This window comes from Aedes albopictus, chromosome 1 (assembly GCF_035046485.1).
Source record: "Aedes albopictus strain Foshan chromosome 1, AalbF5, whole genome shotgun sequence".
NCBI classification, from domain to species: domain Eukaryota; kingdom Metazoa; phylum Arthropoda; class Insecta; order Diptera; family Culicidae; genus Aedes; species Aedes albopictus.
In genome coordinates this window covers 196,632,869-196,652,811 of record NC_085136.1, presented here as the reverse complement: position 1 = coordinate 196,652,811, position 19,943 = coordinate 196,632,869, and the positions used below count along the sequence as shown (strand labels likewise).

General features: G+C 37.1%; 2 protein-coding genes and 1 long non-coding RNA gene across 4 annotated transcripts in view; all 3 read left to right on the top strand.

The window, feature by feature from the left end:
- Window positions 1–19,943, top strand: part of LOC134285420 (uncharacterized) — a 446,116-nt gene that overhangs the window by 314,832 nt on the left and 111,341 nt on the right. The window lies entirely within an intron of this gene.
- Window positions 1–19,943, top strand: part of LOC134285416 (dual specificity testis-specific protein kinase 1-like) — a 171,195-nt gene that overhangs the window by 82,366 nt on the left and 68,886 nt on the right. The gene's annotated exons all lie outside the window — the stretch shown is intronic.
- On the top strand, window positions 3,860–7,595 carry LOC134285417 (uncharacterized). Its single transcript, XR_009996361.1, has 2 exons — window positions 3,860–6,859; window positions 6,905–7,595. It is a non-coding gene; the product is annotated as an uncharacterized LOC134285417 (long non-coding RNA).

Sequence of the window (19,943 nt, the reverse complement as noted above, 5' to 3'; positions counted from 1 at the left end):
AGAAAATAGTGTTTCATTCCAGAATAAATCTCAACAATGCATAAGAAATGCAACAAATATTTTTAAAGATACCACAATGGGAAATACGAAACATTTTCCACATAACAAGTGCAACGTCGAAGACAAAAGAGATAATGCAAACAACATTAATATAATACATGATCAGAGAACAAATTTTACTGATAAAAATTTCAATGACGACTCCGCAAATCGGGGAGCGAAAGCAGAAGGACAATCTTCAGATAATAATGTTAACAAATATCTCGTAGAAACAACGACGGATATTGATAAAGTTTTCCTCGAAGATTTGGATTCAGACCAAGACCTCAGCTTATTAGATAACAGAAGTCAACCACAAATGGAAGGTAAAAACCGTCTCACAAAATTAGTGGAAACGATTAATTTAACTCATTTAAACAAAGCTAATTTTAACGCAATGGAAGAAATTATGACACATTACAGCGATGTCTTTTATCTGAAAGGAGATCAACTAACGAGTACAAATGCCGCAGTACATGAAATTGAAACTACAACTAATGTACCAATTAACAAACGACAGTACAGATTTCCGGAGTCCACAAAGAAACAAATTAATGCGGAAATTGAGGAAATGCACAGGCAAGGGATTATAAAGCCCAGCAAAAGTCCTTGGAACGCACCAGTTCTGTGTATACCAAAGAAAGATTTAGATTCAGAAGGAAATAAAAAGTATAGAATCGTAGTAGACTTTAGAGCTTTGAATCTAGTCACCAAACCCTTCGTATATCCGATACCCCTTATCAATGACATTCTGGACAGTTTAGGGGACAGTCAATATTTCTCGACAATTGATTTGAAATCAGGTTTTTATCAAGTACCCATTAACCCGAAAGATGCTGCTAAAACAGCATTTTCAACCCCAAAAGGACATTTTGAATTCACAAGAATGCCTATGGGGCTCAGAAATAGTCCATCAACATTTCAGAAGTTGATGAATACAGTATTGTACGAAATTAAAGATGTAAAAGCTATCGTATATTTGGACGATATTATTGTCTTTGGCCGTACAATTGAGGAACACAACGAAAATCTCAAAAAAGTATTGGAGGCTCTTCGTAGACATAACTTGAAAGTTGAACCTACAAAATGTCAAATTTTGAAAACCGATTTAAAATTTTTGGGACATGCTGTAGATAAACACGGAATTCGTCCATTAATGGACAATATTAAAGCTATTAAAGAAATGCCTGTACCGAAAACAATGAAACAAGTTCGATTATTTTTAGGAACCGTTAATTTTTACGGTAAATTTATTCCAAAGATTGCAGAGATACGCAAACCCCTTAACGATTTGTTGAGAAAAAACGTTAAGTTTAATTGGACGGAAGAATGTCAACATGCATTTGAAAAATTAAAATATTTTTTAACATCTGATTCCTTATTAGTAAGACCGAATTACAAAGACACATTTGTCCTTACGACAGATGCGAGCGAATATGCAATCGGAGCAGTACTTTCAAATGAGAAATCCACGGATAGACCCATTGCGTATGCTAGCAGGGGACTAATTGGAGCTGAAAGAAAATATCATACGATTGAAAAGGAATTACTAGCAATCGTATGGGCAGTAAATTATTTTAGGCATTACATTTACAATCAAAAGTTCATTGTATATACCGATCATAGGCCATTAATCTCTTTATGGCATCTCAAGGAGACTTCGCCAACCTTGACAAGATTAAGGTTAAAATTGCAAGGTTTAGAATGCGATATTCGATACAAACAAGGGAAAGATAATGTAGTAGCTGATTTCTTATCCAGGCTTCATACAGAAAACGATCCCGAAGATTCTAAGGTTGTTGCTGTCGTAACCAGACAACAAAAACGACAACAGCATGATGAAAAGCAAAGGGAGAGAGTAAATGCTAAGAGAACAAATGTTGAACGATTTAACTCTTCCAAAGACGTAGTGAATAAACATTCAAACCCCAGGCAAAACTCCAACTGGAACCCACATATGGATGGGCTAGATAATATTGATTTTGCTATGGATGCACACAAGGGGCCATGCAAAACTGTTTCAAGCGATGAATTCAAGAACGCTTTAAGCGATCAATTGGATATTAAAAGACTTACATTTTCAAGGAATATAATATCAGAGGAAAGTATAGATGCAACATTTTTGATTTTGAATAGCAGGTCAGCACATAAAGAATTAAGTGAATTCGTTGACCTACCACATGGTTTTAAAGATTACTTGAAAGGGAATGTATTTTCAATCCCAAATAAAAAGTTTTGGGGAATAATTTTAAATGGAAACAAAAGATCTAAAAGTGATACTAAAGTTTTATACGAAGGGCTCGTAGATGCATTTACCAATTCTCCTCAATACGCGAAAGATGCGGAAAATGTACAAATTATATCATTTAGAAATCTTCAAACACCCCCATATATGGATGTTTTGAGATTTATCGCAGAAAAGTTCAACAAACTTTTCACATTGTATACTCCCGAGAAGGATCGAATGTGGGTAACACCAGAGGAAAGGGAAACTGTCCTACAAGAATTTCATGACAGCCCACTAGGTGGACATGTCGGAAGCAAACGCATGCTAAAGCGCATAAATCCACTTTTCAAATGGGAGAATATGCGCAGAGATATAGAAAACTATGTCAAACAGTGTGACTCGTGCCAAAAGAACAAAATTAGTGCTGCAAATAAAATTCCAATGAAGATCACGACCACGTCCACAGAACCTTTTGAAAAGATTTTTATGGATATCGTTGTATTACCCGAATCTAATAGCGGCAATAAATATGGATTGGTCATACAAGATGATTTGACTAGATATCTAACAGTAGCTGCAATGGAAAACCAGGAAAGTCAAACAGTTGCCAAAACATTTGTGAATAGTTTCATTTGCAAGTTTGGCGCACCAAAAGAACTTGTAACTGATAATGGTACAAACTTTGTTAGCCAATTGATGAAAAATGTTTGTAAAATTTTGAAAATTAAAAAGATTACAACTACTGCCTATCATCCACAAGCAAACCTTGTAGAAAGATCTAACAGAGAGTTGAAAATATATTTACGGCAATTCATTGGTGGAGATCCTCAAACATGGGATCAACTTCTTCCGCATTTTACATTCCAATATAATACTACACTCAATTCTTCTACCGGCTTTACTCCATTCGAATTATTGTATGGCAGAGCCGCAAGAATTCCAAACTCAATCTACAGAATGAGAGATATGGAATTGACCTACTCCGATTATGCCGGCGAACTTAAATCTACCCTAAAGTACTTTCACGATAAAGCACGTGATAATTTGCTCGTATCGAAACAAAAACGCAAGGAGATTTATGACAAACAATCAAAGGAATGGCAACCAATGTGGGGTGACATGGTTCTTGTGAAAGCCAACCCTACAGGTACCGGCCAAAAATTGCAATCATTATGGAGAGGACCTTATGAAGTGGTCAGCTTTCCTAGCGAACAAACAACTATCGTTAAAAACGGAAAAAGACTAGAAAAAGTTCATAATAACAGACTTCGAAAGTATAATGATTAATGAACAAATACAACTGCATGTAAATATGTAAGTTTTAAAATATATCTAACTGATTAAAGAAATATAAACGTGAACATATATATACATAAATATCTTTTATTTTGACAGAAGTTGGTCAAGCTATACGGTTTCACATATTTTTTTTTTCAATCAATTCAATATATTTTCCATGAAGACCATTAACCATTATTTTTAATCCTATGTACATTATATATTCTTTAGATTATGATTGATGCTATTTTTAAGTTAATATACAACAATTGCAATTAATTTAATTTAGCGTGGTAAAATAATAATAGTGTATATTAAGAATTAACACTGTAAGTAACAGATTACTTTCAAGAAAAAAATAATCTATGCTAGAATAAGACAAAAAAATATAATATTTTAAATATTTAAATCAATACTTCGATAAGCTATTATTCAATTAACAATTAAATATACTACAATATGATACTATAGTAGTGTTTAAGTGACCTACCCAAATATTTAAGCTAAATATCTAGATAATAAAATGAGAGTTTCCATAATAACAAAGAATTTGAGAATATTCAACGGTTTTTATATACTAGTTTAATTATATTGCAGTAAATGTGCATATACTGGTGTACATATAATTTTTGATTAATAAGTAATTTAAAGAATTTAAATGTATGTTTTAAATTAATAAAAACATTAAAAAGATTGCGCAAAAGCAATGAAATATAAAACTTATATTTTTTTTTTCACAAATCTCAATTATAATCAAGCAGAGACTTTCAAAATAAGACCGAGCAACGGTAATGGGAATAGTAATATACAAATGGGAAGCATACTATATTTTTTGGGAACTATAATTTCTTTGGGAAGATCCAATTACAAAATGTGGGATAAACAGACTTGAGGGGATAAAGCCAACGCAAAAGATAAATTGAAAATAAAATCTATACAATCAATGAAATTCTAATACTTAAATGCTGGACATACGTGGAAAAATGTGAACTACGGAAGTTCATTATCTAGGACATAATGATCCTTCATATTTTTGTTATAAACAAATACATTATACATTGAAAGTTAACGATATGACTTAAAAGATTATGTGATGAATAATTTTTAAAACAAATTATGGAATATCTGAGAAAACAATGAAACATGGGCCCATATACAAATTCATATGCATATTCAAAACAACAGACACAACACACTACAAAACAATGACAATAAAATGTTTGAGTGCGGATTAGTGTTGGTAAACTAATGAAAAACTAACTTATGAAGAAATATCACTCACACTCAATGTATACATAGAAATTTCATGTAGAACCACGCAAAATATTAAAAAAAAAATGAATGAATAAATAAAAGTAAATACAAATTATTATATTATTTTTATAACAATCTTTTGAGTCTTGCCAACACTAGTGCTGAAGAGAGTATGATTGGACAAGGGGATCGCGACCCCGGAATGTATTTGTATGTATGCGAAAGAATGTATAACTCACTGACAATACACACACGACAAACTCAACAAATGAATTAGCTTTTAAATATAAAGGAAAAAAGATAAACAATAATAATTTTCAAGAACGATATTTATCTATGCAGTTCACCAATGAAATTCAAACTTGTAAGACCGATAAGGAAAGTTGGGGGAAATCGGCAGCAAAATTCAAAAACAAATACAAAATGGCATGTAAGCCCAGTGCGAAAAGGGGATACTGGCAATAACCATAAAAAGAAAATAAATGGGGTAATTCAGGCATAATACACTATGTCAATAAAAAAAATACGCAGATTATTTTAATACTGTCAAAATAATAATAATAATTATAATAATAATTAAACGTTTTGAAAAACGAGTGAAAATTTGTACTGTATTCCTTAATGGAAAATTTTGAAACATAAATAATGTATTAAATACAAGATCTAAGTCTCATTACAGGATTAAATCATAGTCGGAGAAATGAGAAGCTACAGCATGGAAAGACGATTGGAAGACAGAAAATGATGAAAGCAAGAAATTGTCTTACAGGCTTAGACAATGGATATCCTACACCACCCATGAAAAAGCTGTGGAAAAGGGGGAGTATCCATCCAGATAAGCCCGATAAAACCGAAAAGTGTAAGTATAATTCTAACGGAAAAAATGCATTTCTATTTTGGACGAGAAATGTTACATTCCATTGGAATTTCATTTTTGGAAATCGGAAATACCACTCAAAATTGAATCAAAATTTCTTTACAAATGTACATTTTGTACATATTTGAAACTCAAACATAATTTAAACGCATTTCAAAATAGTGAAACAATAATCGATAAGGGTCAATATCCCAACTAGATGATTGAATCTTTAAGAGATAAGTAGACACATAAAATTCATTTTCACTTTCTTTTTGCGAGAGTCATAAAGAATGACAATAACTACTATGGGGATGAATAATCAGGGGAAAATATTTATACAATACAAAAGCGATCACTAATTAGGGAAAATAAGAAATAGGTATTACCGCGCAAAAGTGACATTACATACACCTTGAGAGCTAGTGACCCGAGAAGACATCATCATTCGTAGCCGGCATACCGCGGAATCAAAGGCAAGCAACATATCAGTCAAACATATAAAATAGCAGTCAACGGAAGGTAGAGGGTATGGTAGAGGGTATTGGATATTCTTTGGTAGAACGAGACCATCACACACGAGAAGGTGCACATATGGAAAGCGAGTCAAAACAATATTCATTATTCAAAAAATCATATCGTCAAAAGACGTTTATTGAAGCCAAATTATGTGCTTAAAGAGAATTAAGGAAGTTCTCAAACCATAGCGGAAATTTTCTGCACTGTAGGTCATTCGATCTATCATTTTTTTTGGAAAGCATTCTACGATTAAAAACCACGAACCTGTTTCACGAACGATTTTGAAACAAAAAGTTTTTTTTAACAAGAAAACAATATTTGCATCAGAAAATTCAATTTTCATGACCAACTGGGAGAAGTGAACGAGAGATGAGCGGGAAATACTCAGAAGAAGGCAACACCTGGAAAGTCGCGATGGATCAGCAGGAATGGAGTAACAGTAAAACTCATTTTTCGAGTAGAGCGGAAGTACATCTTACCCAACTGAGGAACGATTGCAGCATTGATATCGCGACGAAGGAAGTCCATACCTAACACCCAACGTAAGATATTCTATCTGACTGGACAAGTTTAAGTATGTGAACGTGATAAGCAGAACTGTGATGGAAACTTGAGGAACGAGAGGATGACCAATGAGGCGAAGGCGAAGGACAACATGCTCTCAAGCGTATCATACAACATGAATGGTAGAAAGGAAATTGTTTCAAAGTAAATTCCTAGTAAATTTGCAGAATTATTATTTCAGGAGTACATTGGTTACGATAAATTAATCAGGAAAATTGCGTCGAGGATAAAATACTACCAATTTTGTTAAGAAGAATTGTCTCCAAAGATATACATATTTCATTTCATTTTATAACCAATATCATTTTATAAATTCATGAATAATAATAACCAACGCTAACCGTTTGTATCTTCAATTAAAGATATCAAACAGCTAATTAACCAAGGGGATATTGAACCAACCATAGCCTAATTGATTAATTAATCATTCATTATTCATTAGTTATTTGCTTTCATTAACTGATCATTTGCATCATCATGAGCAAGACTCAAGCTAGGATGGTAGCTACCTACATACGGTACATTTAAATTATTGCATCATCATATGTGACATGCGCGAAAGCGAAATAAACAAATCATACGCGGTAGTTGGTCAGCGGGTGACCTAGTTTGCTTCAGCAGGTCTCTACCTGTTGAAGTTGGCATACGGTAAGCCAAAAAGAATGCATAACTACCGGAGTATAACATAATAAAACATGTGACTCATATAAGGAAGCATTCTAGCCGCTTCCAATTAGATACTAAGTAAGAGACGCGAGCTTTCTCTCTCGCGCTTTTCGAAGTACTAGAATGTTGGTACTTTAGTAAAGAGAGCGAGAGCGGAGAATGTGACGCTAGGCGCTTAAGTTAAGTTAAGTGGGGGGAGAAAAAATTACCAAAAAATTGTAATTATATATAAGGTTTAAAATTTGAATAAAATGATGAGTTGTAGTTTTAACAGGGAAGGTTTTAGTCGTCTTCTTAGTCGGATGACAAATTCGCCTTGACCACTCGGGACAACACGTGCACTGTTTATCCAGGCATCAATTGGAAAGATGCAGATATGGGATTCAGATTTGTTTTCCTATTTAATACGTGTCAGGAGACATGCCACGGAAAATTTGTGGTGTATGTGACTGTGATAATGACAAAAACTAAGTGCGCCACACAAACTATGCATAATTAGGAAGTTAATTGCAATTTAATTTACTCGGAATTGGGTGCAAAAAAGGTTTTTTTCAGCACAGCGGAGTTTAAAAGACATTATGTAATTTTTCTGACTAAATAAAATGACGGAAACGTGTTGTATGGTTTAATTTGATCTTAAGCTGTACGTGAAATCATAAAATTGAGTAATAATTTTTCTGTATTTACATGAATTATCTCGGCTAGGCGACATATTTTTCTGATAAAACTCTATGTTCCTGATGATTCCTCCAATAGGGCTAACCCTCCTGAGGTAGTCATAACTGAGCTAATGATAGAACTAGCGGTTTTATCACAGCATTTTTTTGGTTTATGTCACGGCCACGAAATCTTTTGTTGGTTTTATGCATTGCCTCACAGTTTTGTGTATTTGTTTACAAAAAAAATCTCTCCGACAACAACCGCAAATGCAAGTTTTATTGAAATGGTATATAATAAGTGATAAAACCAATTCATGCCTACTTGCAAGTCTTTAACTGAAGATGTTTATAGCAGAAGTTATATGATAGTTTTATGGAACGCCAAAGGTTCAAAGAAAAAAACTACCACATAAAACTAATTTAGAACAACTAGCTTTTTGATATGCTCGTATAAAACCAGGATAAAACATGATTAAACCTTCAAGGCATGCTGATTGTTACTTGGGTTATTACCGTCAAATAGTTTCTTTTCGGGTTAGAAAATACGCACATCTTCTCACCGGAATCTGCGTCGGATGACGATAATTTTGAAACTTGTCGGAACGAACTTCGCGAGTTATTTATTTGGACATTTTTCTAAGCTTTACTTGCTGCGTAGAAAACCCGGCTCAAACATGTACGTGTTAAAACAGCAAAACTCACTGAATCACTATACATTTCTTCAAATATTAGTTTCGAAACGATCGGCCGAATCAAAAATAAAGGTGCGATTATGAGCAATCTAACTATTTTTAAGAGAAAATCAATACATTTCCGATATGCATGATCCAAAAATTGGCGAAGAAGCGAAAACTTTATTCATGACATACTTAAGCAAAGCTTGTCAATTTAAACCTATTATTTTTCTGCGTTTGTATAGTCACTCTATCACAATTCTATGTCAGACAATTTGTTGTGTTATTCGTGTAACGATGTATGATATTGATTGGTTGAAAATTTCAAATATTTGATGCAAACTAAAATAAATTCCTACCTATACAAAACAAGAAAATCATTCTCTAGCAACTATAGGTATACCTGGCAACAAATCCATACTCATGTTCTTTCGTTTCCTCTTTACGCTACCCAGAGAGCTAAACGCGAGAGAGCGCACGAGCCTACGGATAGAGACCGTACTTTGCGTGTCTCTATATTCTAAGCCCTGCTACGAACCGTACGTAAACTTTTCGCTTTCGAGCCCTACTTAGCAGCGACCGGTGCGGTTCGCTTCTTTGTTCGGGGCTCTACTTAACGTTAAAACGCTTGATTGAGCCCATGAGTGGGCTTGGTCTAAGCCCTGCTACGAACCGTACGTAAACTTTTCGCTTTCGAGCTCTACTTAGCAGCGACCGGTGCGGTTCGTTTCTTTGTTCGGGGCTCTACTTACCGTTAAAACGCTTGATTGAGCCCATGAGTGGGCTTGGTCTAAGGCTAGGCTGCATATCGTGTAATGGACAATCCGGTTGAAAATGTCCTCTGGAAGTGGAAGTGAATATTTGGGTAATAATATGAATTATGCCTGATTATACCTGAATCTTCCGGCTCCTTCAGCTCGTTCTCAATCACGGCCTTCATGTGGTAAGGAACTGGGCATTTGGGTTTGAAAACTGGCTTAATGTTTGGCTTGAGCGTGAGATACATCAGTGTTGCAAAATGGACCACATCTGGAAAGATAAAAAAATCAATACAATTTGGAAAATTATCCGTCACTAACAGATTGTTAGGTTTAAAACTGTGTGTATTACCTTCTAATCGTTTAGATTGCATCACGCTAACCCATTGTTTCGTTGTATCCCAACTTGCCCCGGTAAATTTTAATTGGCTTTTTTCGGTGATATGAATACTATTCGAAGTAAGATGGAATAAGGAAAGTCATCAAGAATACGGTGGATAGATACGCAAGCGAGCGATATGAGAAATCGAACAGGAATTGAAAATAACCCTCGAGCGGTCGCGTCTTTGACTATTTTCGCCACGCCCATATAATTTCGGATCCATCGATCGGTGGCACTTGTTCAGAGATTCATTTCGAGCGAACGTTACTTATTGGATTTTTTCGTGTTTTCATCTCGCATGCTCCTCTTGCACTCTAGTGTTCTTTTTTCAAAGTTTGATTGATTTTTGTTACTAGCATTTATTTGAAACTTGTGAAAGTGTGGAACTGATGCGCGCTTCTCGCTGCCAGTGTATATCGGAGTATCTTTTCTGTATTTCTTCGTGAACCATGTGACTCAACGAGAAATCAAAAGACGCATTTGTTAATTCAACCAGAAGCGAGAAGGGAAGAACAACTGCAATTTATAGTTGCTTAATACACACTATTTTTGAAGCATACTACCAATGTTATTTTCAATGGGACATTCAACACATAATAATCGAAACTATTTTTCCTTCTTTTTCAGGTGAGCAATATTATAGACGAACATGCACTTAGACGATTGTCGTTCGCAGATTGAAAGCAAGTATTTTCATTATTTCTTCTCATAGTTTAATACATTGTCTGTGCATAGAGTACATCTATATACAGGGTGTTTGGTTCCGGGTTTTGGATATTTTCAGGGCTGATAGGTCTTGATGAGAGATGAAAAAGTTCCCATGGAACATAGGGTCGGAAATCACTGCTAAGTGAGTTAATCACATTTTAAGTTTTTAATTTTTGGTTATCTTTGAAGTCCTATATCTACTAAACTATCAATCGTACAAACTTTCTCAGCGCACGAATTGAAAGCTAATTACTTCTACTTTCTTAGTCTCTTGGACGTAAACTTTGTAAAAATAGTTTAAAAGGCCTTAAATTGAAAAATAATGCAAAATTGGTCGAAAAAATCGACTCTTTTTTGGACATTTTTGATGATTTAAATATGAAAATAAAGCTTTTGTTAAAAAAGTTCTTCTACAAAACATGCACGAACTTGTTCCGTAAAAATGTTTCTTTGACACCAAAACTCTATCTTTTGTAGTTAAGCCAAAAAATGTTTTTGAAAATAACGTTCCAAATTGTATTAACTTCATGCCAAAACAATGGTCATCACCCTATCCGTCGTGCGTTCGTGTGCTGTTGCTCCACGGCATGAGGACGACTACTGCTGCTGGCTTGGCTGCTGGTGATGTCATCGCATACAGAAAACGAGCTCGCTCTTTGTCGCGTCACATCTCCGCCTGTGGAATCATTCGAGGCGGAGTTTGGATTTGCGCATACTAAGTGCGACGTGCAGTTAACTTGTTTTTCGACGGAGCGAAAGGAAAGCGCCGACGAAAGTGTATTTCCAAGAGCAACCATTTAAATCCTTCGCACTCGTAGCTCTGCTGCGGTGCTGTTCAGATGGGGGGGCTGTGTGTGCGGCATTTAGAGCATGCACTTATTTGATGCATTTAATTTTTTTTTTGTATGATGTGCAAGGATAATGATTCTTCTTATTTCTTGCATAACATTCCCACTGGGACAGAGCCTGTTTCTCAGCTCAGTTGTAAAACATACAGCAATAAATTCCTTTGGAACCAATCATGGGGGATCCTTGGGAAATGATACCTTTGGGGAATCTAATCAACAAGTTGGACATTTTAGAAGATATTGGGGATTTTTAAGGAACATTGGGGATTTTTACGAGATATTGGGTAGGGTAAAGGGAACTTAGGAATCATGGGGGTCCTTGGGAAATGATACCTTTGGGGAATCTAATCGACAAGTCGGACATTTTAGGAGAAGTTGGGGATTCTTAAGGAACATTGGGGATTTTTAGGCGATATTGGGCATTTTTAAGGAACATTGGGGATTTTTCCGAGATATTGGGTAGAGTAAAGGGAACTTACCTTTGGGGAATCAAATCAACAAGGTGGATATTTTAGGAGAAGTTGGGGATTCTTAAGGGACAATGGAGATTTTTAGGCGATATTGAGCATATTTAAGGAACATTGGGGATTTTTAAGGAACATTCGGGATTTTTAGGAGATATTGGGGAGGGTCAAGGGAACTAAGGAATCATGGGGGTCCTTGAGAAATGATACCTTTGGGGAATCTAATCGACAAGTCGGACATTTTAGGAGAAGTTGGGGATTCTTAAGGAACATTGGGAATTTTTAGGCGATATTGGGCATTTTTAAGGAACATTTGGGATTTTTAAGGAACATTGGGGATTTTTAAGGAACATTGGGGATTTTTACGAGATATTGGGTAGGGTAAAGGGAACTTAGGAATCATGGGGGTCCTTGGGAAATGATACCTTTGGGGAATCTAATCAACAAGTCGGACATTTTAGGAGAAGTTGGAGATTCTTAAGAAACATTGGGGATTTTTAGGCGATATTGGGCATTTTTAAGGAACATTGGGGATTTTTTCGAGATATTGGGTAGAGTAAAGGGAACTTACCTTTGGGGAATCAAATCAACAAGGTGGATATTTTAGGAGAAGTTGGGTTTTCATAAGGAACATTGGGGATTTTTAGGAGATATTGGGGAGGGTAAAGGGAACTTAGGAATCATGGGGATCCTTGGGAAATGATACCTTTGGGGAATCTAATCAACAAGTTGGACATTTTAGGAGATGTGTGGGATTCTTAAGGGACAATGGAGATTTTTAGGCGATATTGAGCATATTTAAGGAACATTGGGGATTTTTAAGGAACATTGGGGATTTTTAGGCGATATTGGGCATTTTTAAGGAACATTTGGGATTTTTAAGGAACATTGGGGATTTTTAAGGAACATTGGGAATTTTTAGGAGATATTGGAGAGGGTAAAGGGAACTAAGGAATCATGGGGGTCCTTGGGAAATGTTCCCTTTGGGGAATCTAATCAACAAGTTGGATATTTTAGGAGAAGTTGGGTATTCATAAGGAAAATTGGGGATTTTTAGGAGATATTGGGGAGGGTCAAGGGAACTAAGGAATTATGGGGGTCCTTGAGAAATGATACCTTTGGGGAATCTAATCAACAAGTTGGACATTTTAGGAGAAGTTGGGGATTCTTAAGGAACATTGGGGATTTTCAGGCGATATTGGGCATTTTTAAAGAACATTGGGGATTTTTAAGGAACATTGGGGATTTTTAGGAGATATTGGGAAGGGGAAAAGGGAACTTAGGAATCATGGGGGTCCTCTTAGGAGAAGTTGGGGATTCTTAAGAAACATTGGGGATTTTTAGGCGATATTGGGGAGGGTAAAGGGAATTTAGGAATCATAGGGGTCCTTGGGAAATGATACCTTTGGAGAAACTAATCGACAAGTTGGACATTTTAAAAGAATTTGGGGATTCTTAAGGAATATTGGGGATTTTTAGGAGATATTGGGGATTTTAAAGGAACATTGGGGATTTTTAGAAGACATTGGGGATTTTAAAGGAACGTTGGGGATTTTTAGGAGATATTGGAGAGAGTAAAGGGAACCTAGGAATCATGGGGATCCCTGGGAAATGATGCGTTTGGGGAATCTAATCAACAAGTTGGCCATTTTAGAAGATATTGGGGATTTTTAAGGAACATTGGGGATATTTATGAGATATTGGGTAGGGTAAAGGGGACTAAAGAATCATGGCGGTCCTCGGGGAATGATACCTTTGGGGAATCTAATCATCAAGTTGGACATTTTAGGAGAAGTTGGGGATTCATAAGGAACATTTGAGATTTTTAGGAGATATTGGGGAGGGCAAAGGGAACTTAGGAATCATGGGGGTCCTTGGGAAATGATACCTTATGGGGAATCTAATCAAAAAGTAGGCCATTTTAGGAGAAGTTGGGGATTCTTAAGGGACATTGGGGATGATGATTCCTATGTTTTCTTTACCCTCTCCAATATCTCCTAAAAATTACCAATGTTTCTTAAAAAATCACCTACTTCTGCTAAAATGATCAAGTTGTTGCTTAGGTTCCCCAAAGGTATCATCCTTAAGGTATGATCCTTAAGAATCCCCAACTTCTCCTAAAATGTCCGACTTGTCGATAAGATCCCTCAAATGTATCACTTCCCAAGGTCCCCATGATTCCTAAGTTCCCTTTACCAGCCCCAATATCTTCTAAACATTCCCAATGCTCCTTAAAAATCCCCAATATCTCCTAAAAATCTCCAATGTCCCTTAAGAATCCCCAACTTCTCCTAAAATGTCCAACTTGTTGATTAGATTCCCCAAAGGTATCATTTCCCGAGGACCCTCATGGTTCCTAAGTTCCCTTTACCCGCCCCAATATCTCGTAAAAATCCCCAATGTTCCTTAAAAATCCCCAATATCTCCTAAAATGGCCAACTTTGGTTAGAATCCCCAAAGGTATCATTTCCCAAGGACCCCCATGGTTCCTAAGTTCCCTTTACCCGCCCCAATATCTCCTAAAAATCCCCAATGTTCCTTAAAATGCCCAATATCGCCTAAAAATCCCCAATGTTCCTTAAGAATCCCCAACTTCTCCTAAAATGTCCGACTTGTCGATTAGATTCCCCAAAGGTATCATTTCTCAAGGACCGCCATGATTCCTAAGTTCCCTTTTCCCCTTCCCAATATCTCCTAAAAATCCCCAATGTTCCTTAAAAATCCCCAATATCTTCTAAAATGGCCAACTTGTCGATTAGATTCCCCAAAGGTATCATTTCCCAAGGACCTCCATGATTTCTAAGTTCCCTTTACCCTCCCCAATATCTCCAAGGGGGAGTCGCTGAGCACATCTTTACTTGCGCCAATTATTTTCAGTGTGCCACCGAGTACTGAATTGTGCCTCAGTGTGCCCCGAAGTGCCACTGCTTGATGATTCAGATTTTGCTAGGCAACTACCAAGACAACCAACTGTTTGTTTTCATTTTGCAGGTCAAATGCACATGGTTGCCTAGTTTTTTCACCCAAACTCAAGTGTCAAAATTGTGCCTCAGAGTGCCTCGGTGTGCCACACATATAAGACGGTGTGCTTGGCACCTCTTGGCACAATGTTCCAAGCGACTAGCCCCTTGAATATCTCCTAAAAATCCCCAATGTTCCTTAAAAATCCCGAATATCTCCTAAAATGGCCAACTTTGATTAGATTCCCCAAAGGTATTATTTCTCAAGGACCCCCACGGTTACTAAGTTCCCTTTACCCGCCCCAATATTTCCGAAAAATCCCCAATGTTCCTTAAAAATCCCCAATATCTCCTAAAAATCTCCAATGTCCATTAAGAATCCCCAACTTCCCCTAAAATGTCCAACTTGTTGATTTGATTCCCCAAAGGTATCATTTCCCGAGGACCGCCATGATTCCTAAGTTCCCTTTACCCTACCCAATATCTCGTAAAAATCCCCAATGTTCCTTAAGAATCCCCAACTTCTCCTAAAATGTCCGACTTGTCGATTAGATTCCCCAAAGGTATCATTTCCCAAGGACCGCCATGATTCCTAAGTTCCCTTTACCCTCTTCAATATCTCCTAAAAATCCCCAATGTTCCTTATGAATCCCAAACTTCTCCTAAGAAGACCCCCATGATTCCTAAGTTCCCTTTTCCCCTTCTAAATATCTCCTAAAATTCCCCAATGTTCCTTAAAAATCCCCAATGTTCCTTAAAAATCCCCAATATCTCCTAAAAATCCCCAATGTTGCTTAAGAATCCCCAACTTCTACTAAAATGTCCAACTTGTTGATTAGATTCCCCAAAGGTAACATTTCTCAAGGACCCTCATGATTTTTTAGTTCCCTTTACCCTCTCCAATATCTCCTAAAAATCCCCAATGTTCCTTATGAATACCCAACTTCTCCTAAAATATGCAACTTGTTGATAAGATTCCCCAAAGATAACATTTCCCAAGGACCCCCATGATTCCTAAGTTCCCTTTACCCTCTCCAATATCTCCTAAAAATCCCCAATGTTCCTTATGAATACCCAACTTCTCCTAAGAGGACCCCCATGATTCCTAAGTTCCCTTTTCCCCTTCCCAATATCTCCTAAAATTCCCCAATGTTCCTTAAAAATCCCCTATGTTCCTAAAAAATCCCCAATATCTCCTAAAAATCCCCAATGTTCCTTAAAATTCCCCAATATCTCCTAAAATGGCCAACTTGTTGATTAGATTCCCCAAAGGTATCATTTCTCAAGGACCCCATGATTCCTTAGTTCCCTTTACCCGCCCCAATATCTCCTAAAAATCCCCAATGTTCCTTAAATATCCCCAATATCTCCTAAAAATCCCCAATGCCCACTAAGAATCCCCAACTTCTCCTAAAATGTCCAACTTGTTGATTAGAATCCCCAAAGGGAACATTTCCCAAGGACCGCCATGATTCCTTAGTTCTCTTTACCCTACCCAATATCTCGTAAAAATCCCCAATGTTCCTTAAAAATCCCCAATATCTTCTAAAATGGCCAACTTGTTGATTAGATTCCCCAAAGGTATCATTTCTCAAGGACCGCCATGATTCCTAAGTTCCCTTTTCCCCTTCCCAATATCTCCTAAAAATCCCCAATGTTCCTTAAAAATCCCCAATGTTCCTTAAATATGCTCAATATCGCCTAAAAATCTCCATTGTCCCTTAAGAATCCCCAACTTCTCCTAAAATGTCCAACTTGTTGATTAGATTCCCCAAAGGTATCATTTCCCAAGGATCCGCATGATTCCTAAGTTCCCTTTACTCTCCCCAATATCTCCTAAAAATCCCCAATGTTCCTTATGAATACCCAACTTCTCCTAAAATATCCACCTTGTTGAATTGATTCCCCAAAGGTAAGTTCCCTTTACTCTACCCAATATCTCGGAAAAATCCCCAATGTTCCTTAAAATGCCCAACATCGACTAAAAATCCCCAATGTTCCTTAAGAATCTCCAACTTCTCCTAAAATGTCCGACTTGTTGATTAGATTCCCCAAAGGTATCATTTCTCAAGGACCCCCATGATTCCTTAGTTCCCTTGACCCTCCCCAATATCTCCTAAAAATCCCCAATGTTCCTCAAAAATCCCCAATGTTCCTTAAATATGCTCAATATCGCCTAAAAATCACCATTGTCCCTTAAGAATCCCCAACTTCTCCTAAAATGTCCGACTTGTCGATTAGATTCCCCAAAAGTATCATTTCCCAAGGACCCCCATGATTCCTAAGTTCCCTTGACCCTCCCCAATATCTCCTAAAAATCCCGAATGTTCCTTAAAAATCCCCAATGTTCCTTAAATATGCTCAATATCGCCTAAAAATCTCCATTGTCCCTTAAGAATCCCCAACTTCTCCTAGAATGTCCAACTTGTCGATTAGATTCCCCAAAGGTATCATTTCCCAAGGACCCCCATGATTCCTAAGTTCCCTTTACCCTCCCCAATATCTCCTAAAAATCCCCAATGTTCCTTAAGAATCCCCAACTTCTCCTAAAATGTCCGACTTGTCGATTAGATTCCCCAAAGGTATCATTTCTCAAGGACCCCCATGATTCCTTAGTTCCCTTGACCCTCCCCAATATCTCCTAAAAATCCCGAATGTTCCTTAAAAATCCCCAATGTTCCTTAAATATGCTCAATATCGCCTAAAAATCTCCATTGTCCCTTAAGAATCCCCAACTTCTCCTAAAATATCCACCTTGTTGATTTGATTCCCCAAAGGTAAGTTCCCTTTACTCTACCCAATATCTCGGAAAAATCCCCAATGTTCCTTAAAAATGCCCAATATCGCCTAAAAATCCCCAATGTTCCTTAAGAATCCCCAACTTCTCCTAAAATGTCCGACTTGTCGATTAGATTCCCCAAAGGTATCATTTCCCAAGGACCCCCATGATTCCTAAGTTCCCTTTACCCTACCCAATATCTCGTAAAAATCCCCAATGTTCCTTAAAAATCCCCAATATCTTCTAAAATGTCCAACTTGTTGATTAGATTCCCCAAAGGTATCATTTCCCAAGGATCCCCCATGATTGGTTCCAAAGGAATTTATTGCTGTATGTTTTATAACTGAGCTGAGAAACAGGCTCTGTCCCAGTGGGAATGTTATGCAAGAAATAAGAAGAATCATTATCCTTGCACATCATACAAAAAAAAATTAAATGCATCAAATAAGTGCATGCTCTAAATGCCGCACACACAGCCCCCCCATCTGAACAGCACCGCAGCAGAGCTACGAGTGCGAAGGATTTAAATGGTTGCTCTTGTAAATACACTTTCGTCGGCGCTTTCCTTTCGCTCCGTCGAAAAACAAGTTAACTGCACGTCGCACTTAGTATGCGCAAATCCAAACTCCGCCTCGAATGATTCCACAGGCGGAGATGTGACGCGACAAAGAGCGAGCTCGTTTTCTGTATGCGATGACATCACCAGCAGCCAAGCCAGCAGCAGTAGTCGTCCTCATGCCGTGGAGCAACAGCACACGAACGCACGACGGATAGGGTGATGACCATTGTTTTGGCATGAAGTTAATACAATTTGGAACGTTATTTTCAAAAACATTTTTTGGCTTAACTACAAAAGATAGAGTTTTGGTGTCAAAGAAACATTTTTACGGAACAAGTTCGTGCATGTTTTGTAGAAGAACTTTTTTAACAAAAGCTTTATTTTCATATTTAAATCATCAAAAATGTCCAAAAAAGAGTCGATTTTTTCGACCAATTTTGCATTATTTTTCAATTTAAGGCCTTTTAAACTATTTTTACAAAGTTTACGTCCAAGAGACTAAGAAAGTAGAAGTAATTAGCTTTCAATTCGTGCGCTGAAAAAGTTTGTACGATTGATAGTTTAGTAGATATAGGACTTCAAAGATAACCAAAAATTAAAAACTTAAAATGTGATTATTTCCCTTAGCAGTGATTTCCGACCCTATGTTCCATGGGAACTTTTTCATCTCTCATCAAGACCTATCAGCTCTGAAAATACCCAAAACCCGGAACCAAACACCCTGTATATAAAAATGCAGTGGCATACGTGGGACCGCGCATAACTTGCGAACGGGTGGTCCGATTTGGGTCGTCTAGGTTTTGTTCTGTTAGTTTTCACCCAAGGAAGGTTTATGAGGCCTAAAACATGGGAAAATTGAGAATTTTTGAAAATCGGGTTTTCATACATTTTAAACGGGGACTTGGGCGCTTGGCTAGGAACTTGAAACTTCAAAAAAACGCAGTAGGCAAGACAAAGTTTGCCGGGTACAGCTAGTAGTACATAAATGCTTAATTTCAAGTAAAATAGCAGCTATGAAGTTTTTGAATATCTATTTATCTACAAGGGGTGGCCAGAATGTTTGGGATAGGTAGCTTTTTTTCTCTCACAAAAAAGTTCAACAAGCTATAACTTTTCATAGAGTGCATAAAAATTCTCAAATTTTTACTGTTTGTCAACCTATGCGCATCATTGTTACACATTCCCAAGTAACATTTTGATGACCAACTAGTCTTGAGAACCGCCATAAAACCTAGTACCTTTTATTTTTGTTTTATCATGATTCCAAGAACCTCTTCTTAACTAGCATTAGCATTATCGTTAGCATTAAGCGAGTCGCACAAATTCGTAGGTGGTACAGTCCTAGACCGCTGTTATGAGGGTTGCCTCCTTCCCGTCCGAACCAAAGCACAAAGATTTGGGACTAATCTCTGACTCTTATACAAGACAGACGCAATCCTTCAATGGTCGAGCACTGTCTTGGCCACGTCCTTGCGACTGCTGAGGAATGGGAAAGGATGGTTAGTTTTGAAAACCTATGAAAAAAGGAGACAACTCTACGATCTCTCAGGCCTAGGTGTCACGGGAATTTGGGTGTTGTTAGTGGAAGGGTAAACTCCAAAGGATACGCTTGGTTAACGTTCAGGCACACCATTGTTAGATTGCTTCGTATCAGTTGTCTGCCCAATTCATCCTGGTTTCCTCGTCATCTTGTTGGCATTTGTTTGAATTACTAGATTCTTCGGTTGATAATCTGAAATATAAAATAAT